Source organism: Amblyomma americanum, chromosome 1 (assembly GCF_052857255.1).
Source record: "Amblyomma americanum isolate KBUSLIRL-KWMA chromosome 1, ASM5285725v1, whole genome shotgun sequence".
Taxonomy (NCBI): Eukaryota; Metazoa; Arthropoda; class Arachnida; order Ixodida; family Ixodidae; genus Amblyomma; species Amblyomma americanum.
Window position 1 is genome coordinate 22,543,992 of NC_135497.1, and position 24,669 is coordinate 22,568,660.

The window sequence follows — 24,669 nt, forward strand, 5'->3', positions numbered from 1 at the left end:
CAAGTTGGGCATAGATTCCATATTCCACGGCGCCTGCCCAGCTGAATCAGAAATTTTGATGGTAAAACTGGGTAAGGCTTTCATTTGGGCTAGTTGGTTGTAGCTGTGGTTGTAGTTGTGTTGTAGTTCGTTGTAGCTGTGTGTTGTAGCTTTCTTTTACCTATGTCAACCTGATTGTTCTCAGCACATTCCGTGCTATGGTGATGACTTTTGCGCTTAAAACTGGGGGCGGCCGGTTCAGGGCGTCGCTAACGTTAACGCGTTGCGGGTGCGGTACTGAGCGATTGTTCCAAGCGCGTGGCGGTAGCTGAGCCCGACTACTGGCGCGGAGCTGGCGTTTCACATGTTCTGCTGTCGAGACGGCCGTAAGCAGCGCAGCCGTCAGCGTTTCCGCCAGTGTTTATCTCGACGCGCGTGCGACCGCCGGCCCGATTTCCCGACAGCGGCAGTCGACTATAAAGCGGCTATTATGCTGTGCAGCACTTCCCTGCGTTCGCGTTTATGGCCGCCATCTTTTTTCGCACCATTCAAGGCTGGATAGAGACGAAGGGCACCCGCTCACCTCGACGTGTCCGCAGTGAGTGAAACTAAATACCACGCAGGTTGTGTGTAGTACATTCTTCTGAGCCTGCTTTGCAGCAGTAACCTACAGGGTGACCCATTTAAAGTTAACCAGGAGTTTCATAAAATTTCCGGTTACAGTCGCGGGAACGGAGCTCAAGCAGTTACTGTGACGATCTCCGGGACAAACGCTATAATATTCACTCATTAGTAATCTGATCAGTTAGTTAAGGTTAACTGATTACCCTTCAGATCGCCGGAGCTACACGTAAAGTGCCCCTCAGAGGCGTGTAAAGCGTCAGAAAAGAAAATGTTTAAGTGGCGCACTCTGTGAAAGGACATAAGTTTATTCTGAGCCGTTATTGTTTTTCTTTTTTTCACGCTATGGAAAAAAGCGCGAGGCCCAGGAGGATGAGGACGTTCGCTCGCGCGCGCTGATAGCGACTGCAGCTAAGCGAAGCTGGGTGTGACGTCAGCGGCCGTTAGGGGGGCGCTTCGCATGTGCGGGGGGTTCAAAACACGCGGAGCACTTTCGCAGCAATTCTACTGCTACAAACATTTCTTCATTTTGCTCATTTTTGACGCTCTACAACTTGCCATTCCTGGAACTGTTTGTGCATCTCCACCAGTTGAAAAGTTGATTCAATTCAACCCATCAGTTTGATTCTTATAGCTTGGCTTCGGGGTTGCACTCACGATTTTAATAGGTATTTCTTTCCAACCGTGATTTAGGAACGCAATCTATTTCCTGACACACTTGCTATGAGCGCTATGCATTTAGTTTTAAGGCAATGTTAGCGAGCCATCTCCTTGAATGATATGTGTTTCTGCCTTCCTTTTATGTTCATTCTATTTTGTTCTTTGTACCCGTAAACATGTCGGTTATTCTTTTTTTTTCTGAACAGCTTGGTGTTGTCCACACAGCATGTCGAGCTTTTTGTACAGCGGTAGGTGTTAGAGCGACGTCTCGGTGAAACGCAGCGTCCATAATTGCCCCTTACAATCCGCGCACACTGACTAACTGCGCATGCGCGGAAAGACAAGAAACGTACGCTCCGACAAATTGCGCATGCGCGAAAAGACAAAGAACTCGCCTGGGCCCCTCTTTCGTTGCGTTCGCCGTTCGCTGGAAAGCGTGTCGCTCGCTCAGTTCTCGCCGGGGCGCAAAGTTCGCACGCCGTCTGAAGACCGTCAATGGCGAGTTGGACGCTCAGAAGAAAAGCGAAGGCAGGACGCCAACTGTCGCGCACGAGAACCAGCGGGTATGCGACATTTGCGCGATGACCCCGGACATTCGTCAACAGGACGCGACCGCCGTCACGGCCATCGGCGCATATGGCTGTCCGTGTTCACAAGTGTCTTCCCGGTATTTTATGCCTGAACGAGAATGACGGGGTATGACTGAACTGATGCTGAATTTCGCTCTCACTTGGGGAGCCGACCCGCCGCGGTGGCTCAGTGGTTAGGGCGCTCGACTACTCATCCGGAGTTCCCGGGTTCGAACCCGACCGCGGCGGCTGCGTTTTTATGGAGGAAAAACGCTAAGGCGCCCGTGTGCTGTGCGATGTAAGTGCACGTTAAAGATCCCCAGGTGGTCGAAATTATTCCGGAGCCCTCCACTACTGCACCTCTTCTTCCTTTCTTCTTTCATTCCCTTCTTTATCCCATCCCTTACGGCGCGGTTCAGGTGTCCAACGATATATGAGACAGATACTGCGCAATTTACTTTCCCCCAAAAAAAACAATTATTATTATTATGGGGAGCCGAATTAATTTTTCAGGCGCCCGTATCAGAAACGTGCAAATCGTTAAAACTAGCGTGTGTAGTTAAACGACTGGAAGGTGTGAGAAATGAATCGCCTGAAGAAAATAATCGCACAGGCGACAGACCCGCAGCTGCGGTTAATCCCAAGGTTGCGGAATACAATCCCAGCTGCAGTTCGATCGAGGCGAAGGGCAAAATATGCGACTCTTAGAGCGCGTTGAAGAACCCCAGGAGGTCCAAAAATAACCCGGAGCCCTCCACTACGGCGTCCCTCACTGGCTATAATAAACAGCTTCTGGGCGTTACACTCCATGTGGACTCCATGGACTTCGCTAAGTGGTTTATTTTTACGAAAAATACAAAAAGGAAGGAAAAGATTTTACCAGCCGCGGCAGTTATCTAATATCTTAAGAGGAAATTAAGTGGCAGGGAGTCGTCCCGGCGTGGGAAATTTTCGCGGAGACACCAAGGGTTCCTCTCTCGGAAATGAGGGGGCGGAACCAGTGCAGCGCTAACGTATCCTTGAGCCTCGCACGTGAAACAGTGTAAGCAGCCGCCCATCGGCGGCGTGTTCTGCTTCGCGGAACTGCGTTGTGCTGTTGACCTGCGCGGTATTACGCACACGCCGCTGCCCACTGTTGCGCAAGCTTTTCGCCGTGCCGATTAATCGCACCCGCTCAGTCTTGGCAGGACGGGGCGGGTCAATGGCACGGCCTCAAATGAGAAGCGCCTGCCTCCGATGCGGCCGGTGTGCCAAGGACTCCGAGAAGACTCTACACGGGGGAAAACTCGGCTCCCGGCGGCGCTGCGATCGTTAAGCGTATATACGCCCCTCCTCCGCTGGCGGGTGCAGGCCGGAGAGACTCGAGCGCAGCGTCCCCGTTTGACTTTCGCAGTAATACGTACGGCAGAAAGACGAAGGACTGTCGTTGCGCAATGCGTACGAGAAAAAAACAAAGCATTCCGCTCCGGAGACTGCGCTAAACGAAGAAAAACAAGGAGCATAAAGCACAAAACCGGTGAAACTCGCTGGGGCCGCAGCCGCGCGCTTCACGCTTTTGGTCGACCTCTGTAAGCCAGCTTTCTCTTGTCCCGCTGTAAACAGCTACGCTGCCATAGATCCTGGAAAAAATGGCAATCTCATGAGCAGTATATGTACCAGCGCGGTGCCTATAACATCTGAGCAAGAGGCGGCAGGTCGGAACTGCGGCTGTATTTCAGAGAGGGCGAAACGCAAAGCACTCCGAGACCTCCGGCTTGGAGACAATGACAGCTGCACCACCCATGCATGCCCGGCCGAACTTGATCGTCCAGGGCCTATTCTTTTAGAGAGCGCCCTCTCTTGTCCCGTCGGTCAGTAGGTGAATGAAGGGCTGCCGGTCAAGACGCTAGTTTGGCTTGGCTATACAGGGTGTTTCACATAAGATTTTACGATATTCTTAAAAATAGGCCTTTTGCGTTGGACAAGCGCTTTTTCGGCATATCAAAAGGGTTCTGGCGGAGTCACTGGGGTACAACCAAGCTTTTTTGGCGGCATCAGCTGGGACTTCGAAGACTTGCAGTATTTAGGGGTTCCCTTGCATCAGTAACGTAATAGTGGGCCTCACTGGGATTCTCAGATCTCGTTAGTTGCCCATCCAAACCCACGCTCGGATGGGCAGGAAGGTGTCTCTATTTCCACGAGCACAACTTTGCAATATATTCTTGGATTTGAAGCTTATCTAAGTCATGCTGGTGTTGCACCGTGCAAGGAAAAAAAGTAAAGACAGTGCATAGAATTTCTGCGAATTTTGTGTGGCGCTCTCAACGGGAGCCTATTCGTCGAGAGAATTTGTTTCTCCCTCTGGAGGCTGGTGGAGCTGGCCTTCAGCGCTTGTTTGTTCATCAGCTTGTTTCGAGGGTTTCCTTTTTTAAAACAGCAAACCATCCCTTCCTCCTAGCTGTGTTTAACAGCCGATTAAGTGTGCCTATTCTGTTTGCGCCCTCTGGTCAAGGGAGTGAGGGGCCTTTGTGGGGGTTTTTCTTAAGGAAGTCGCCGACACATTTCATTTCCTCACTGTACGATTTTCCTTAGAATTTCTATAGAGTCTATTCAGAAGACAATTGACAAAAATTCTGATTGAGACGTTGTTTCCTGTGCCGATGTATTGGCAGCCTTACCTCTTATTTCTAGACGACAGCGTATTAAAGCGGGTGCCACGGATCTGTGTCCAATCGGCAGCAAAGATTTTCTTTCTCAAACTTCACACGTCAGCCTTACCTGTCAAAACGTGGCTTAGTGAAAAAGGGAATTCTATGCTATGGTCTGCAAACGGTCGCTTGTGTCAGCAGCCAGAAACTATCGATCACTGCTTTGTATTTTGTCGTGATGCCCGTGTTTTTTTTTTTGAGGGGGTGGGGGGGGGGGGTGGACATTCTTCAACGGACTCTCAAAAAGGACATTGAGATTACGCCGTATACTATAAGATTTATGCCTACAAAGGAAGGTTCTAAGGTTCCATGTGACCTTTGTGGTGCTCATGGGACTGTTTAGCCTGTGGAATAGCAGCATGACAGATCGCTACGCAGAGCCGCCATGTTCATCGAAGACTGTTCAGAGAGCAGTGTGCTATATGGTGCGGTGGGAATATGCTCCGCCGGATCGACCTCCTGCCTGGCTGCCTTTACTCGATGCCTGCGTGTGTCTCTTGGAATTTTGATGGGCGGGCAAAGTGAGAGCAGGATGCTGGTGCGATTGTGTATGACAGGTTGCGGGATGCGACCTGGTTAAGTAGGGCTTGAAGCCCGTCAGGGAGGGTGTACTTCCATGCAATGAAGAAAATAAACCGACCCTTCGTGGCATATGCGTTGCATGCCCTCCTGGTACGAAGAGGGCCTGGGTTCGAACCCCAATGCCGGCGAATTTCCTTTTATAGTGAGGCCACGTGAGAGGTGCCACCACCTGTGGACACAATCCTGCGGACAACTTCCGGTGACGGATTTTCCTTCAGATGGGGCACATAATGCTTTCCCATTAAAAGACAATTTTTAAGAACTGTGTAAAGTCATGGGTGAAGCACCCTGTATACTGAAGCACACAGGGCACGATACCGGTGCGCGCGCCACTCTATTTTGTTGTTTTGCGCACTATTTGGTCGTATGCTCTAGCCGTTCCTGTTGTGGTCGGCAGCCACTGCGAGTAATGACTGCGTCTCCGCGACGCCTACACACTGCGCCTGGCCCGATAACGGCGCGCGCCGGCGGCGTTCGCTCATTCCTCGCATGGAGGATTGTGAGACGAATTTACGGCAGCGCGCCGCGCAAGACTTTTTCGCCCAAAGAATTTTGCGATTTCTTTGTCTTTTCCCCCTTTTTCCGTGTATGGTCCTCAAGCAACAATCAGCCATTCCCATGCGTCGCCGCTGACAGAGGCAGGCTTGCGTGTCGTCACACGTTGTTTGTACGAAGGAGCAGTGAAGTGTGTGTCCATTTACCTCGCTAACGACATGCAGGTGCAATTTGCAGGCGCACTTCTCCCAGCATTATCTCGCTTTTTTTTTCGGATAGACGTAAAGCCCTTCAGCTGTTGAGCTCTGAAGAGAGAGAAAGATAAAACTTTACAAGTTTTCTTAAAATGTTTGATTAGTCAGGTGGGCAAACTGCTTTAGTTCAGGACTCCGGTGGCTTGCGATGATGTCTGGACGCGTCGCACGGTGTGACGTTGGTCCTCCAGGCCACTGCTGGCCAGGGCTGGCTCCCATTGCTCGTCCTTATGTGGAGTGGTTTTCTCACGCAACTGCACGAAATGCAGAACAGTGTGGGCTTACAGGCGGCAGGTGGGGGTGCTATCTGGAAGGGCGGATGAGGCTGCACAAGTAGAAAAGGGAAGGTGCCTGTCTATACTCGCCTCCAGAACGTGGCTGCTTCTGTGGTGAGTTTAATATGGGGAAGGGGACATTTCCTTCGGTTCAGTCTGGTTTGGAAGAAAACGCCAACATAGCAGCGCGAACCTTGCGGACTACGAATGGGCGGGAAAATCTGCTCGTCTTGCGGCTCGTGATGCAATGCTCGCACGAAAGCAAGAAGCACGGGCGCCGCTCGCTCCTGGCTCCGTTCCCTTTTTATTTGTTATTTTTTTATTCGCGCCGCATGAACCAAGTGACGCAACTCCGTGCCCTTGCAGCCGTGTTGCGCCTTTCTTGTCAGCACTCAAGCAACCCCAAAAAAGCGCACGCAGTCTGTGCCTTTAACGAAAACATAAGCAAGAACAGCGTGTTAATTCGTCCAAGCTGCCTTGCCACATGAGCAATCGTGCTGGACTTTTTTGTTATTTTTATTATTCAAACTGTGCCGTCGGCAAAGATTACATCGCATTGCATAAACACGAATCGTAGTTGATTCAAGGTGATGATGGTGTCAGAAAAATAATGCACTATTTATCGAAACTTAAGCGAAGCAGCTAGCCACGAATTTTCCCTAATTTGTGACTGCAGGAGTGAAGCAAAGTATGCGCAGAGACTTCTCTTGCTGTACGTACCACACCTTGTCTCATATAATTACAGATAACCTGTTGCAGACAAATCAGATCGATTCGTTCCTCTTTAGTCGGAAGTTTTTCGGTTCACGCGTGCTTGGCGGACGCGTTAATAGTAATAATAATAATAATAATAATAATAATAATAATAATAATAATAATAATAATAATAATTGGTTTTTGGGGAAAGGAAATGGCGCAATACCTGTCTCATATGTTATTGGACACCTGAACCGCGCCGTAAGGGAAGGGATAAAGGAGGTAGTGAAAGAAGAAAGGGCGGACGCGTTCCAGATTAGAAAATAAGGACAAACATGTCACCGACAAAGCGGAACAGACCAGATAGAGACCAAAGGACGGATTGAAAATAAGAGAAATCGGACCAACTGCCCTCGCGAGGATGACGTCATCAGGCTGCCAGAAGGGGGTGCAAACTATATCGAGCGGCATTCTGCGAATTTGCCGAGAATAGTTCGTTGCTTTGCAGCGCTGTCGCTCAAAGGGAGAGGGTCACTTTCCAGGGTGCAGAACGAGCTAGCCGTGAGGCTGTGCGTCGGCAGTAGCGCTGGTCTACGAGTATACCTTCCCTGGATTGATTATGCATGGGGGAAAATAAACCAAATGCGCTTATAACGCTCAACTTCCGTCCTATAAACGCCTTCTACTACGCATATACAAATACGTGAGCACTCTGAATATGTGTGGGCGCCAGAAACGAATGCGATCAGTAGTGAAAAACTGCGCTAAACCCTCCAGTCCTGCAAAGAAATACAATGCTTCCATAAATACAATAGTGGCTAAAAAACAGGTTTCTGTACAACGGCTAACCTTCTTGAGAGTGCGCGGATATACACTTTTGGTGTTGGCGCACTATGTTGCTGGACGAACTCCGACGGAGATGGCTTCAGAAAGCCGGCTCACGACCTCCACCGCAGAGGCCTATTGAGCCGCCTCCACTGCGCCAGGTAGCTCGTGTTGCACCGTAGGTGGTCCAGGGGTGCCGACGAGAACGCTCTGTAAATAAGACGAAGGACTGCCACCTCAACAACGTGCGCAGTGAGTTAGTTCGACAGTTAGCGTTGCCAAGACGCCGCCCCAGCCGAAGGGCTACACTTTCTCTACAGTCGCTGTTAACCGGCTACAAAATATCTCGTAGACTTTGAGGGGTAAACTGCACTGTTGTCCAAACAAGTGGACGACTTCCGGTCGCACGCAAAGCCGCGCCGTCGCGAGGACTTCGCTCGACAGGGCGGCCTCGACGCCGCGAAGCAGCCCCGGCGCTGCCGGTCTGGGCTGGCCGGGGCACGGCAACGGCGCGTGCCTCGGCCCGGGCCCTTGCCGCGAGTCCTGGGTCCTGGCGGGCCTTCCGGGGTGGGGGCCGAGGTCGCGCCCCGGCCGGCCAGGACCCAGGCCTGCGAGGCCTGTCCGTCTAAGCCGACAGTAGTAGTAGTAGTAGTAAGTGGATGAAAGGGGAAGAGGAAAGGAAAAAGCACGGGCCTGTGACTGGTGTTAAAAACACCACCACCACTGCCGGCGTGCAGATAGAGAGAAGGATAGGTGAAATGCAAACCGCTTAGCACAAAACAGAAACGCGTATGGGGTTTGCACGTGAATACGTGTTATGTGCCAAACTTATATGCCTACCCTCTGATGGGACAGCTTTCGTTTGCGCATTGTTTCGACAGACTAAAGTAGCCCTGTCCAAACTCCGAAGAAAATATTACGCGCAGAAAGATGCATCGCGTGCGGAGACCGTGCCCCCGGTCACGCTCGCCTCTGCGGACACGAAATGACTACGGACACACACACGTCTCTCCCGGGAACCTTCGGTGTTTTTGTTCTGGGAGAGTTAGCGCAAGACACGGGCTATATGCTCGGGATGGTCACTTGATCGCGTCCCCGTGGGGTGGTTCCCCCTGCTCGTCTCCTTCCGGTCACGCCCGGTCACGGACGGACGCTCTGTGCGAGAACCTTGGAATTGACAGCTAGCGCTGTAAATGAAAAAAAAAAACAACAATAATTCTCTCACTAAGCCTATCCTGCGCACCATTTTGCAGGCAGTCGTAAGAGAACAAGATCAAGAGACCGACCGCGGGCAGGAGCATGTCTGCGAGCGCCGACAGAAACGCAAGGTGGTTTCGTCTGCAACAGAAACCGCACATGCGCCCTCCAGGGTCGTCAGGAGCTGACGCTGTTCCCGACATCCCGTGCTTTCCTGGGCCGAGTAGCACACCTAGGCGTATCTTTTGGAGATTCCCTGTTTTCTCATTCTACAGTGCTGACTAGGTGTAGCGTCAGTTGCCAGGCGGCAGACAATGGGACATGCATGCAGCGTGACGTGCAAAGGCCGAGGCGCGCAGTCCTAGCCGGTGAGGCAAAGGCAGATCAAACCGAGGTGCTCGAACGGCCAAAACAGTTCCAGAGAAAACGCAACCGCTGGCGCGTGATAGCTGCGGATGCTGAAGCCGCATTACGTGTGTGTCTTTTATCGCCCACCAGTGCGCGCGCATACTATGTATCGTCGCGTGTGTGGAGCCCATGTGTGCCAGTGCACCGACGCGACCACGGACATAAACATTGGCGGCGAGGTGGTTTCCTGTTGCACTTGCTCCGCTCGCTCCGATACTCGAGGAGGCGATAGGGAGGCAGCCACAGAGGAGGCGCGATCGCGCACAGTTCGAACACGCGCCCACTGACTGACAGGATGCGCGATAACGCCAGCCTGGCCCGTCCGCCTCTTCCTCCTCTTCGCGTGGCGCTCGCGCGCGCGAGGCGGCGCGGGAAGAAAGCGAGGAGTGCCGTACGCATGTAATATGCCTCCGCTTGGGATCAATGAGGAGCAATCGAGCGGCATAGATAACGGACGGCTGAGCCGCCAAGCGCCACCAAAGGAGAGGATCCTCCTCGTGACGATGGATGCGCACGCGCGACCCGCTTCGGGATACGGCGCCACGTGATCGGAGAGTGCGCCTCTCTCCACTCTCGCCACGCATCGGACGCTGCGCTGGCCGACCGCTGTGCACAGTCATCTTTCGCCGGCCGGCCCCCTCCCCACATCCCCTTTCCCCATCCCCCGCTCCAAGCTGTGCCCCCGCGATATGGGTGGCAGAAATCGAGCACATTCCCCCCCACGTAACCACAAGAAGAAACTCTCGAGGGTTTCGGAAAGATCTACTCTGCTGGGCGCGCTTCGAAAGGGCATGCACGAGCAGGGCGATGCGCTTGAGTTCAAGATACTCCGCCGGTGTTTTTTTTTTTTTTGTCCACGAAATAGTGAGGCAATGTGACAGGAAACAAAAAGTTGTTAGGGGCGTGTAGGGGATAAATGGCGCGAAGGCGCTTGCCGACTAGCGCGTCACGGGGCTGAAAACTTGGCGGTGACAGAACAGCTGCCTCCTCCGGTAAGCGGTACGACTGTGGCAAAGCGAGGTAGCCCCCCACTGTCGGCCTTCAACGCCGGACAGCTGCCTCAACTTTTGACGCCCGCTCCCTGCAGAGCATTCGGCCTCCGCTTGTATTGGGAGTTCAGGTCCGGCACGCCTCATATTTCAGCAATGCGCTTTCGCCAACTCTTCTCTCTGCCGACTACCCTCCCATGGTTTTGGTCACTGTACCAGGCTCGCACAACGGGATCCGTGTAAGAACAGCGGGTAAAAGTGCAGGCTTCATGGTACTTCGTCTCAGATGCAACGAACAAGCATGGCCGCACAACTCCGTTAGAGCGAGGTGCCGAGGAGGCGCCGAAGTCGAAAACCTCACGCTTCCTGCGGCGGCAGTGACCGGTCGAAGAGCGTCTCCCAGTACCCGTAACGCGACCTCCCCCCCCCCCCCCCCCCTTCCGCCTCCCTGCATCACCTTCTTACCTTCTTTTGAAAGAACGGGGCGACTCGAGAAAGCAGTAAAAAAGGCGGGACGGAAACAGTGGATAAGAAACTGTTTACCAAGTGCGGCCGTCAAAATGCATGAGCTGGAAGGCGACACTTGCGCTGTAGCGTCCTTCTGTACGTAATACGAGCATGTACGGCAGCGACAGACGGCTGCCGCTTGTCAGAGGCGAGTCTCGCAGCCCGAGGTACAGTGCGAGCTACGCTCGCTTACGCTAGAGGCACGCGACAAGGGACTTTTGTTTATTTGACGAGTGTTCCACAAAGCATCAGTTTAAAGGGAGGGGGGGTAGGAATGACGCACAACTATTCGCTTAGGGGTTCGTTCATTTCAGGCACTACATGACGAAAAAGAAAGGCAATTTCCTGCTCGTGCTCGACTGATGTGCGGACATGTCCAACATTCTTGAACAAAAATTCTGAATAATGAAATATTGTAAGGTATTGCTATGCAAATATTGAAGGTAATGGTCCGTTCTTCCGATATGTAACGAAATCTTTCTTCTAGAGTGCTTCCATCGCTTGCGTCGAGCAGTTAAGCCTTCCGCAGAAAACCATTGGGGAACGCTTTTGCCGACAGCAAAAGCGTTAACAGCAAAAAAATGCAAGCCTGCCGACGGGAGATTGGCGGATATATTGATTGTTATGCTGAAATCTTAAAATATATGAAAAAATTGCGTCCATACACTGGTTCCCGTTCAAAAATGCTTTTGTCCAGAATTGTTGGGTATGGCCCTCTCTGACTGCCGTGACCAAGCCACCGAATGCGATGCGAAAGACCAGCCACTGGACATGGACATCATTCACGCGCTTTATAGGTGTCGTATCGGTTGCGCGTCAAAGCTTACACTGAGAGTAACTGAGAGAACAGATACCAACGTCTCGGTTGGGATTTCTTTGTTCGCCGCATCCTGAACTGGTTCAGTGGGATATAGATTTGTGGACCCGGGAACGACGGCGGACGCGGTAGAACACCCATGAGTTCAGACGTGCTTGTAATTGTGGAAGTCCATCCAAAGCTGGCAGGACATGAGGTCATTTAGGACAACTTGGTATGCGCGGAGAGTGACGCCGACATCGCAGAGGTATTACAGTACGTGAAATATAAGCACTCCTCGACATACCTCGGCAAAATCACGAATGCTCACTCAGGTTCACCCACAAAAGTTTGGTCGACCTATGGGCTCACTCAAACTCAGACTCACAAAGGCCCAAGCTCACTGTAGCTCATGAACTTAAGCTAGTTTGGACTAACTCCGACTCATGACTAATCTGAGGTCAGCCACTCGTTACGACTCACGACTCATTTCGATTCACGACCCAGCTGGGCTCACTCACTCATTTCGTCTCACAACTCATCCGACTCGCGCAATCATTTCGATTCAAAACACTCTGAAGCTCCCAAGTGGCACGCCCCCAGCCGACCTAGACGCGCGACAAAGGACCCCGACCCCCGCGCAGCGACGTGCTGGAACTCGGGCAAAGCTTCGGACACATTCCCACTCAAATCGCAACTAGGAAAGGTCTCTGCCCCTTTACTAGTAAGCTAGCAATGCAGGAGGGACAAAATGCCGTCTTCCTTGTTTCCGCGGAATCATCATCTTCGGTCGCCCGTGCACAGACCTCACCAAGTTGCCGCGCCCTCAAGCGTCTTGGTCGCGCAGTAAATCATTCCTCCCCTCCGCTGTCAGCAAACAAAGAGAAAAAAAAAACTAAGCACACACTGTCGTCACGAAAATACAAACAATGATCTAAACCTGAGCCCGGACTCACTCACGACTAATACTACTAATAATAATAATTGGTTTTTGGGGAAAGGAAATGCCGCAGTATCTGTCTCATATACCGTTGGACACCTGAACCACGCCGTAAGGGAAGGGATAAAGGAGGGAGTGAAAGAAGAAAGGAAGAGAGAGGTGCCGTAGTGGAGGGCTCCGGAATAATTTCGACCACCTGGGGATCTTTAACGTGCACTGACATCGCACAGCACACGGGCGCCTTAGCGTTCTGCCTCCATAAAAACGCAGCCGCCGCGGTCGAGTTCGAACCCGGGAATTCCGGATTAGTAGCCGAGCGCTCTAACCACTGAGCGAGCCACCGCGGCGGCCAAAATGATGTTTTCTCGTGAAAGGTATATACCATGAGGCAATTTTTGCAGATTATAAACAACTCCTGAGGAAGTGCATGATCAGACAAATAATTGAAAAGTGGTTTGGTTTCTGAAACTGCAACGAAGCTCCACCTACATTTATGACTGCCACACACTGTTTGTCCGCAACAAGACAATAGTCTTTTGTTTAAGCTTTTCTTACCTTAGCAAAGTGCTAGTCACAAAATGAAATCATAAGTGCAAGAATTTTCATGCCTTCGACATGTATAACGGAACAGAAGATTTCGGTCACTGCTGTACGTGTGAAGCACCCTGCGGGCCATAGACCACTGCTGCGCATTGCTGTTTAAGTTGTAATAGTAGTGCCCTTAACTTGTACATCATAAGGAGGAGAGTTATTGCCACCTACCAGGGATTTGGAGTGCTGGGAGTGATGCAAGTTGCAATATGTGGCCCAGAAGCAAACCCAATGGCATGGAAGCTCCATGGAGGGCTCCAGAATAATTTCGATGACCTGGGGATCTTTAACGTGCACTGACATCGCACAACACACGGGCGCCTTAGCGTTTTGCCTCCATAAAAACGCAGCCGCCGCCGTCGGGTTCGACACCGACAAGGCGCACACCTCAGAAGCTTTTGCGGGTCAGTAGGCTGGAAACGCCGATTGGTCGGTGGGATGCGTGTCTGCGTGCCGTTTTTTTCCGCTTCGCCCTCGTTCTCAACCGGATGTGGGGTTGCCGCGCCTCTCTCGGCCTGTCCCTAGAGTGCCTAGGGAATCGCTAGGTCCGGCCGTCCGCCGTGCGTACTTGTCCGCGGGCATTCCCTTCGTGAGCCTAGGCGGCGGCGGGCGCGTTTCGGGAGCTGTCCAGGTATCCCTTTTTTGCGTGGTGCGCTCGTCGGCGACAGCCAGCTGAAATTTCTGTACAGTTCTCGCTTCCATGACATTACGACGACCCGCATAAAGGTACGCATTTTATCTCAAATTTCGCATCAGGAAGTGCTGTACCGCTTACCTACATGCCTTGCACATTCCAGGACCTCGTTTTACTGCTGCAGGAGCACGTGGCTAGTGTCGTGCTGGTGTTCAAAGTTTGGCCACGCCATTACGACGACCCACATAAGGCGCGGTTTGAGGACCGCCGGCGCCGCCAGCTTAACCGCCGTCTGCCAGTGCAGTGCAGCTTTGCTTAATTCCTTAGAGACTTCTCGCGCTTTGTCGAAATCGACGGCAGCCGTGAAAATTTACATATTAGACCTCGCTACAGCATTATCCCAGCGCAGCGCGCCTTTGTTTCTTTGCGTTGGCGAGCGTTAGAAGCACGCGCCATCTCGCGCTTTGTCCAAGTCGGCTCTAAAACTCGCGCTAGGCCTCGTTGCCGGGCTGACAAAGTGCATGGCTTTGTTCCTTTCAATGACAAGCCTCTGCCACTACAGTCGGCGCCCTTAATTTTATGATCGCTGTTAGCTTCAACAGCAAGTCCAAGAAAAGTTATGACGATCGCGCGGTGTGGAAATCGGCGGTAGAGACAAAAAACTCGTGCTTGTAGCTACATGCTTACCCAGCTCCAGTGCGCCTTTGTTTATTTCCGTACCGACTACTCGCGCTTTGTAGAAATCGACGCCAGCCGTGAAAGTTTACATATTAGACCTCTCTAGAGCAATAGCGCAGAGCGCCTTCGTTTCTTTGCGTTATAACTTGTATGCAGCACACCTTTGTTTGCTCGTTACTTTTGTTCTTTTCAGTCGTTTCCTGAATCTGTCCAAAGAGCCGGGGTAGGTGGATGATTGTTCGCCGTCAGTGGAACCACATGGCGATCGCACTGCATACAGCACGACTTTGGTCCTTGTGTTTTTTGAATAAAAACATCAGATGTCGAAGGTCATGGTCGTGTCCGAGGATTGCTTCGACAGCTGGGGCAAAACCATGGGGACCGCACACGCTCTGACGCCGCTGCCAAGTGAAGAGGCACAAAACGGCTGTCAACCTTAAAAAAGGCCCTTCTCGGGGCCGCATCAGTGTTTCCTGGCAGATCACGCGCTTTGCACCCTGTGCACGTGTTCTCCACATTTCCAATTAAATAGGTCCTTCAAACCCTGCAGAAGGCTTGAATTAGGAACTGCTAATATTAAGATTGTGCATGGTACTTGAGAAACAATAGCGGCTACAATGGCAAAGGTGAAGCAGAGCTGGAGTTACACGTAAATAAAAAAAGGTTGGGGGTACCCAGGTAACGAGCTGAAATGGTTTTGGACAGGACTCCTAGTTATTAGACATAAGACTCAAATAATGCATATTCAAGAGTTTATCAAGGTTTCTGTAGAAATATACTCTAGGCACTTTCCCTTCAAGAACATTAAGCAGTCTAAACGAATAAGAAAACTATGTATCACGCCAGAGCTCAAAAGAATCATAAAGCGCAAAAACAAGTTGTACCATGCCTTTTTGAATAATCCCTCTCTAGAATCCCTAATCTTATTTTTTAAAAAAAAACAAGAAATTAACTAAATGCTGAGCTTAGGCGTGCTAAGATTGTGTATCATCAAAAGCTGTTCTCTGATGTTAGAATAAAATATTCAGACGCTGTCTGGAAAGTTGTAAATAACTCGTTACGTCGCAATACGAAAAATGCGCCAACTCAACGAATAATCTATAAGGGCTCTGAATTATCCGGTCAGGCCCTTGCTGACCATTTCAACAGCAATTTTTAACTACCCATTTATCTATGATGCATCTACCTGAGTATTGAAGAAGCGTAGCTTGTTGGGCCAGTTGGTGCAGTTTGTGTTGGGCCAGTTGGGCCAGTTGTTTTTCCAGCGTTGTCCTGTGTACTTCTCCTCCTTGTGAATGCGTCCTTTTCGCTGGTTTTCCACATATCTACCTGAGGTTCCTTCATCTTGTAGCCCTTTCGAAAGCCTTTTCCTTGAGCCCACCAGTGAGACCGAAGTATGTGAAACCTTTATGAATTTAAGTAATAGCAAAGCCTTAGATGTTGGCAATATTCAGAAAAAACCAGTCAGATATGTACTATCATGTATTGCACCTGTGCTAGCATACATCTTCAATTTGTTAATTGAAACGGGAGTTTACCCGGAAGAAATGAAGAAAGCAAGAGTGACAGTTGTGTTTAAAGGGGGAGATAAAAATGTAGTGTCCAATTATAGACCAATATCTGTGATTCCAATGTTTTCAAAGGGCTTGGAAAGAGTAATTTTTTCCCGTGTAGTGAACTTTTTTTTAATGCAAAACAAATCCTGTCTGATGCTCAATTTGGCTTCCGAAGGGACAAGTCGACGGAAACGGCGTTGTTGTCACATAAGGAATGTATCCTGCAAAACATTGAAGCAGGTATTCTCACTGTCGGACTCTTCATTGATTTTAGTAAGGCTTTCGATTCCCTAAACCATAAAATTTTAACTCATAAAGTTTCTCAAAACGGAGTTCGTGGAAAACCTTTAGACCTCATGAAATCATGCCTGCAAAATCGAAAACAATCTGTCTATATCCACAACCATCAGTCTTCTTTTCTGGCGGTACGAAATGGTGTGCCTCAAAACAGCATTCTGGGCCCGATGTTTTTTAACATATATATAAATGACATTGTGCATATTTATGACAAAGCGAAATTAATTATATACGCCGATGATAGCAGTATACTAATCTCTGGTCACGACATAAACAAGTTAATTGAAGAGTGCAACGTAATCCTTACGAAACTAGAGAACTGGTCCTCTTCTAATTGCCTCCAAATAAACCCTACAAAGACTAAGGTAATAATTTTCCGTGCAAGGAACAATCCAGTCGAACTACAACGAGCTCCTAAATACGCAGGTCAAGAAATTCAAATTGTTGACAGCCACAAAATCCTTGGAGTTACTTTCTCGTCGCATCTCAGCTGGGATCGGCATGTGGAAAATATTTGTAAAAAGCTCTCTTCAGTAGCAGGTGTTCTATCACGATGTCTATGGCTCCTTCCCACTCACGTGAACATTCAAATTTATCATGCTCCTTTCGGTTCCGTTTTGAATTATTGTAACTCTGTTTGGGCAACCACCACAAAATCAAATGGGATAAAAATACAAGTTCTGCAGAAGAAAATGATCCGCTACATTGCAAACCTTACATTGCAAACCTACTTAACGGGAATCCCTTTGCGCTCGCACCGAACGAGAGAAGAACTGTAAGAGACAGAGGGAGTCCTAACCTCGAAAGAGGGGCCTCGAAATACTGCTTTCTCTGAACTGGGAACCGCCGGCAAGAGAGGAGAAAATGATCTAATGTTTCAACTTGCCCACATGAGACACAAAGGTTTGTCGCAGCGAACCCGCATTTGCGTAAGTACAAATTTATGTGAGGAATTTTGTATCGCAGAAGTGTCATGGACACTTCACAACGCCTTGATTTACACCACCATGGGTACTTTAAGTGGTGAAAATCCACGGTATTGAGCAACGGATCACTCAAGCTGGCTGAAATATTTTGGAAAAGCTGGAAACGTGAAGTTTCCAACAGAATGAGGTGAGGGACGGGATAGATTACAGGAGCGCTTAGAGCTAACCTTGCCAATAAATCAGCCACCTCGTTAAAATAGACACCCGAATGCCTGCTGGTACCCGGACAAAGCGGATCTCACGTACTGAGCACGGAACAAAAAACCTAAGCCATCAATTCAATAAAGATTTTCCGGAATTTTGGAGAGAGACTAGAACTGAAAGGCAGTCTGCAAGAATAAGAACCCGTGCTACATGCCTGGGAAGATTGAGAAAAGCCAAACCAATAGCCAAAAGCTCTACGAAGAGTATAGGAGTGTAACCAGGGATACGAACGGAATAGCTCCAAGCTAGATCTTGCGAATATATCCCAATCGCCGCCTTCTCACAGCTGCCGGAGGCATCAGTGGAGAGAGCAGTATGATGAGAAAAATTGTGTAGGTGTTCAGAAAGAAGACCGTTTAGGATATTTGCGGGCATATGTTTCGCATGGGACGGGTAAATATGGTAGTAATAGAAGACGGGGTCAGCCTGCGTATCAGCAACTCGTTGCAAGGAGATCAGATCAACCTGAAGCGGAGCTTGCGTGAACCTAACTTGCGGAAGCTGGTAGGCAGTGCCTCTTCTTCTTCTTCTTCTTCTTATTCTTCTTCTTCTTCGGCTTCTTCTTCTTCCTCCTCCTCTTCTTCCTCTTCTTCTTCCTCCTCCTCCTCTTCTTCTTCCTCTTCTTCTTCTTCTTCCTCCTCCTCCTCTTCTTCTTCTTCTTCTTCTTCCTCCTCCTCCTCTTCTTCTTCTTCGTCTTCCTCTTCTTCTTCCTCCTCCTCCTCTTCTTCTTCTACTTCTTCTTCGTCTTCTTCTTCCTCCTCCTCTTCTTCTTCTTCTTCTTCCTCCTCCTCCTCCTCCTCTTCTTCTTCTTCTTCTTCGTCTTCTTCTTCTTCCTCCTCCTCTTCCTCTTCTTCTTCTTCTTTCTCTTCTTCCTCTTCTTCTTCTTCCTCTTCTTCTTCTTCTTCTTCTTCTCCCCAGTGCCTCCCATGCCTACTGTCTTTTTATTCCATGAATCATGACAGCTTTCCGGCTCAACCCTGTCTCCATGCTTACACAGACATTTCTCACAATTAGCCTGAAAGCCGGCCGTAGTATGGAATGAGTTTAGGGAAAATTACCTTTTTAGTCGTTTTACCTGCACAGCTTAGAAGTATGTGAAAGGTACTTTGGCTGTGAGTGATTTGCCCTTTCTCTCTCATAGTCTCTTTGCGAACTGAAGTGGTGAAATATATATTGACTTCTTCATTACGTATTGTGCCATCATTGTCGCAATAACAAAAATTGGGCCCCGCCGCGGTGGCTCAGTGATTAGGACACTCGGCTACTGATCCGGAGTTCCCGGGTTCGAACCCGACCGCGGCGGCTGCGTCTTTATGGAGGAAAAACGCTAAGGCGCCCGTGTGCTGTGCGATGTCAGTGCACGTTAAAGATCCCCAGGTGGTCGAAATTATTCCGGAGCCCTCCACTACGGCACCTCTTCTTCCTTTCATCTTTCACTCCCACCTTTATCCCTTCCCTTACGGCGCGGTTCAGGTGTCCGCCGATATATGAGACAGATACTGCGCCATTTCCTTTCCCCCCAAAACCAATTATTATTATTATTATTATTATTATTATTATTATTATTATTATTATTATTATTATTATTATTATTATTATTATTATTATTATTATCACATATAAATATCTGCAAGCATTGAGGATTTGTCTTTAAACTCTGACATCATTATGGATCGAATCAATACAAAGTAGAAGAAAAAGTACAGTGGAGCACATATATTATTGAAAGTGAAAGACGAATGTTGTTGATATTGTTATCCTATCAAAAGATGGCACATACCCACACTGGGCGATCGGCCAAGAATCCGGTGGCTATTCATCTGTACTCAATTAATAAAAAAGAAAACCACGGGGGAACGCAACACTGGCGGATGTGCTGAATTTCAGGAACAAACCGTGCAACAAGTAACAAAAATATTCCTAAATCAGATTTTACATTGCTTAATGAACCATGACTGTGCCAAAGCAATGAGACATAAGTGAAGCATTTCATTCCTTTCGTAACATAAATGAGTTATGAGGTTTGTTGAACAATTAAATAAGTGATTTTTCATGGCAGCCAGCATGGGTCATTTCAAGTTATAGCTCAAGATTACAATCACATCTGATATAGATGACACGCATGCTATGAAAGCAAGATAATTTTTTTCCTGTTTTTATGAGAAATGCACAGGCAGTTTCACGGCTTGCTTCACAATTTAATCTCTGACGTATACACAAAGGCATGCCTATAAATTATTCGTGCGTTACACCAGAACCAACACTACTTAAGTTGGTAAATCATGTTCATTACCTGGGTGTCATTAATAGCAAACATATACTAATGCTGCTAATGTTATAGACGAACAAACAGCGGTTTTATGAAGACGTTAAGCAATACGTGATACTGTTGTGTCCATCAGGTAATGAACTGTGCGGCAGTTTCAGTTTCTCTTCTTTTCAAATTCAATTCTCTTACTTTCAGTTTCTCTTCTTCAGAGTTTCAGTTTCAGTCACATGCATGTTGCTTGACACCGCGTATACGTGACGCAGGAAAAGTAGAGGGGGGGGGGGTCGGAGGAAACTTGGCGTCAGCATGACATCGCTCGCTCCGGTGTGTCGTTCGATCTTGCATCTACAATACAAAACGTGCCGACGAGGTAAACCTTTACTATGAGTTTCACGGGATCTTACGCCCCCTCGTACATTCCTGCAAACCCAGGGCCAGCCACCACTACCATGGAACCAGTGGAAGGCACTGTTTTCTACCTACTTAGAGGCGTCTGGCGCCTGAGTTTCCTGCATCCCGGCGCAAAGCTATAGATGCTTCTGCAATCGCGCGGCGTCGGAGGTCAGCGTCGTTCCGGAACGCCTCCCGCCACGAGCGCAATTTTAAAACGAAGGAGACCTCAATTAAGTGAAGTTACGAAAGGCGAAGATGCGTCGAAAGCGCCTCCGCCCCGCCTTCCGTCGCGGAGACAAAAAGATGGCTCCTTCCTAGAAACTGAGAGAGAGGGGAGAGTAACAGAAAGAAAATGGGGAACGAAGGCGCGAAATCGCCCAAGTGTGCGTTATTGCAATGGGTTACTGCTTATATGGAGCATCACGCTCTATTATCTGCAAACCAGGAAAAAAGAAATCAATAAAATATACAAAATATATAGAAAGTTGAGGGGGGGAATAGGCAATATGCTTTGCTGTCACGGTCATGAACATGAAAGAATGGCAGGGGGAGGCGAAGGGCGGCATATGTAAGCAAGCACGCAAATTGGCATGACCTCAGGCGATGCAGTCGGGGTGCTGTGAATTTCAGTAGGGCTAGGACTCTGACCTCTGAAGTGTGGAGAGAGTACCAGGGTTCTCATTCATACCGGCCTGCACAATATTAAACTTATATATAAAGTATGGTTCTCGTTGCTCACGCTCACGGGTATTTTGGAAGCCGCTCTGTAGCAGCGTAACTTTTAGTTTGTGAAGCTCGTGACCTTCCTGGGAAAGGTGTTTCGACAGGGGGAGGAGAGGAAGAGATCTGGTGTGCGCGCGGTGGTTGTTGAATCTAATTCGGAAGGAATTCTCGGTTTGGCCAATGTATTGCATCTGACAATCACCACACTCGAGCATGCATACTACGTTACTACTGTCACAGTTCAAGTTTTCACGGATGGAGTGTTTGAAGTTAGAGTGTGTGCTTTGAGCTAGTGTTGTTGTCCGCATGTGCTGGCAAACTTGGCAGCGATTCTTCCTGCAAGGTAGGCAAACCAAAGTCTTTCCCTTATTGACAGTAGAGTGAACTACATAATTCTGCATGTTTTTGATAGTCTGTAGGTAACCCGTAGAACTGTTGGAAAAATTTTTGACAGTCGATCGTTTTGTTCGATTATGCTGAAATGTTTTTTTAGAGTTTTGTTGACATTAGGAAGGTTGTTTGCGAAGGTTAAGACGACATTAGAGCGGTGTTCATTTGCGGTTGCTGATGGGGGATCCCCAAACATTTCATTACGATCTGTTGCTTCCGCTTTCGTAACGGCATCATCAATAATAGAGGCCGGATAACATTGGTCCCTCAGAACCTTCCGCATACGGCTAGAATTTTCTTCGAAGTCTTCTGGTCGTGAGCAGATCCGTTTGAATCTGATGGCTTGGGAATATGGAATTGAAGTTTTGCAGTGGCGTGGGTGGCAGCTCTTGTAATGAAGGTACTGTTGCCTATCCGTGGGCTTTCTATAGACACTGGTGATTAAGGTGCCCTTCTCTATTCGAATTGAGACGTGCAAGAAATTAATTTGACTGGTGTAGTAAGGGTGTGTGAAACAGATGTTTGGATGTACGTTGATAAATGCTGAAATAAACTGGATGAATTGGTCCTCTGTTTTCGTCCATACCATGAATATGTTGTCTAGGAAACGTTTGTAAAAAGCCGTTTTTGTTGGGTATGAGCGGATAAACTCCGATTCAATGCTATGCATATATATGTTGGCATAGTTTGGCGCCATTTTCTTTCCCATAGCGGTACCACTCATTTGTAGGTAAAAGGAGTTGTTGAATTAAAAAAAGTGGAGCTTGAGGACCAGATCAGCAAGTGCAGCGATGGTACTTTGGCTAGGAGCATCAGCGTTTTTGTGTTTTCCATAGGATGCGACCAGAGCTCGGATGCCATCATCATGCGGTATGTTGGTGTACAGAGACACTACATCAAGGGTAACTAAATATATATATGCAAAGTTGAGAGACGCTTCATTTAGACAGATTTATTTTGAGTCGACGTTTCGGACAGAGCCTGTCCTTTCTCAAGACTGAAGTTACAGCGATCTTCCTCCCGGTCTTGAGGAGTTGTAATTGGCACACATGTCCGCCACATGAAAATAGCAACAAGCAATTGGGTGCTGGAAAGAAGATGGACAGAGAAGAAAAATACTAGAAAAGGGAGAAAGAGTAATAAATAGAAAAAGAAAAACGCGCTGTCGCACCCTGTCCAACGAAAATCCGCTGGGAGCGTGCAGAAAAAAAAAGAGAAAGGAAGAAAGCAAAACGAGGAGCGGGAGGGGAGAATGGTCGCCCCTCAAGGCAGAGCGGCGGCGAGTACAGAAACAGACGGTGGCGGATTCGCGGAGATGCGTGTACTCGCGTGCCGCTGGCAAAAACGAGTAAAAAAAACAATAAAGCGCAGACATGGCAGGACACTTCCCTGGAGCCTCTTCGGCAGGAATAGTCAATGCGGAATCAGCGGCGCAGTTAGCTTAAGTAGAGACACGTGCACTGTGCATGCAAACACAAGCACACAAAATAAAAATAAAAAAGGCGACAAAACATCCGAGTCCGGGAAAGTGTCGTGGGGGGATGGGCGGGGGGTAAACGTGAGTGGCGGGAGCATTTAGGCAAGGGTTCTGCAACTGCACCCCGCTCGGCAAAGTGGTCGAACTGGGTGGGGTGGAGGTAAAGATGCGCTTTTTTTATCCCGCGCACGCTGTCACAAACGTGGGGAATTCCTAGAAAACTCTAGGGAAAATGCGTCTGTCCCCAACCGGACATGACGTCATTAAGAGTCACGTGACCATGACGTAACAGGCGTGACGTCACTTTTTGGACCAATCAGCGTTTCCAGCCTACCGACCCGCAAACGCTTGTCTCCGCAGCGCCATCTCTCGCTCGCAGCAAGCAAGGCGTGGGTCACGTGAGGCGAGCTCGCGCTGTGACTGGCACGTTTTTTGTGGGGCGGGGCTCCGTTCACTGCTACTGCTCATGCCACCTCACGGCATAAAAATGTAGCGAAAGCTTATGGTCAGTTATACTGCAATTTTTCTTAAACTTTCGCAATGACGATCATTAAAAGCGCGTTTTCAATAGTTTGCCCATTCTTTGCTGCAATAATTTTACGCGTAAATCAGACTAGTGGCAGCGCCTAACGGTTAGTCTACTTGTACCAGACGGTAGTGTCCGCTCTCCGAAGACGACGCTAAAGACATATGCCATCATTATTTTATTATTGACACTATGCTATTAGCACCGGTCGTACCGCGTATACTGCGGTTTTTAATATTTTAATTCGCTCGCGAAAACAAATTTGTGGCGCTGACGGTGTCACCATACAGTGGCAGTTTTTAGCAGCGGATATGACATCACTTAGTGGAAGCTTGATGATTGGACAAAGAGTATTGACCTCCTTCACCCCGCGACGTCACGAAGATGCGGTGGCGCTGATGTTAGCAGCGACTTTCGCATGGTAGGCAAAACAGGTTCCGCTTGCCCGTGCCTACCGCAGCTGCCGCAGCTACCGGCGGCTGCTTCAAGCCTGTGCACTGCAGAAGCAGCATGTATTGACCAGCTGCGTCACTGCTGGATCCGCGTAGTAGCATAAAAAATATTAAATTAGCCTCGATAGGTTTCTCGCTCATAAATGCCGCATTCGGAAACTGGCTAACAGGCATTGGGCCACGGTGGTAAAGCGCGAAGTCTGGGACTCGATAGGCACTGCCACTCAATGCACTTAATAGCATGCAAGTTACTGCGTTCATTCACCTGAACTTCAGGATAGTAGGCTGATAATTGCTCAAGGAAAAAAAGACATATGCAGCTGCACACGTACTTATCACCTTGAGCCGGAGTGCACGGGGCGCCGACAGGTTCACTCGCCCCCAAGGAATGCGTTTTTTTGTTAATAGCACACCATGTTTTAATGGCGCGTTTTATGACATTTAATATTTACTTGAAACTGTTTCTTGATATGACGACGTAATTATTTCATTCGAGTAGAAAGAAGTCTGGTAAGTTGTGTCAATCTTGCGCGGTCGCGTTGGTGTGCTTAGAATAGCGTACCTTAAGTGTGCTAAACGCCATATGCTTTTTCATTGCATCATGCATGTGTCATGTTTCATGAGGTAGTACATGATCGCGAAGCTTGTTTGGAAAGAAGCAGCCGCAGGCGTGCTACTAACAGACACGTGACGAGATTGAGAGGGGACGCGGCAATGAAAAGTGTTTTCGTTATTCATGCATGCGATATGTAACTAAACTTGGTGCAAATATGGAATTCCTACGCTAGTTTCAGTAATTCCATTTATTTATAGCTATACCTGGTGCAGTTCTAGGTAATTATAATTAACACCGTCGTCAAGTCCCCCCAAGGTCTCAAATAATTGAGTAGATAGTGCGCAATTTTTTATGCCAGCATGTACATAAAGCCCTGTTCTGTACGATGACGCGATTAGTTCTTTTTCTATATGATCAGTACTTATGCATGCATAGTTACATGAAAACGTTTCTTACA

General features: G+C 48.8%; 1 long non-coding RNA gene across 1 annotated transcript; it reads left to right on the forward strand.

Moving 5' to 3' along the window:
- Positions 1-285: 285 nt before the first annotated feature.
- Positions 286-14,716, forward strand: LOC144110958 (uncharacterized). The gene is made up of 2 exons (XR_013309958.1): positions 286-577; positions 14,577-14,716. It is a non-coding gene; the product is annotated as an uncharacterized LOC144110958 (long non-coding RNA).
- Positions 14,717-24,669: the final 9,953 nt, after the last annotated feature.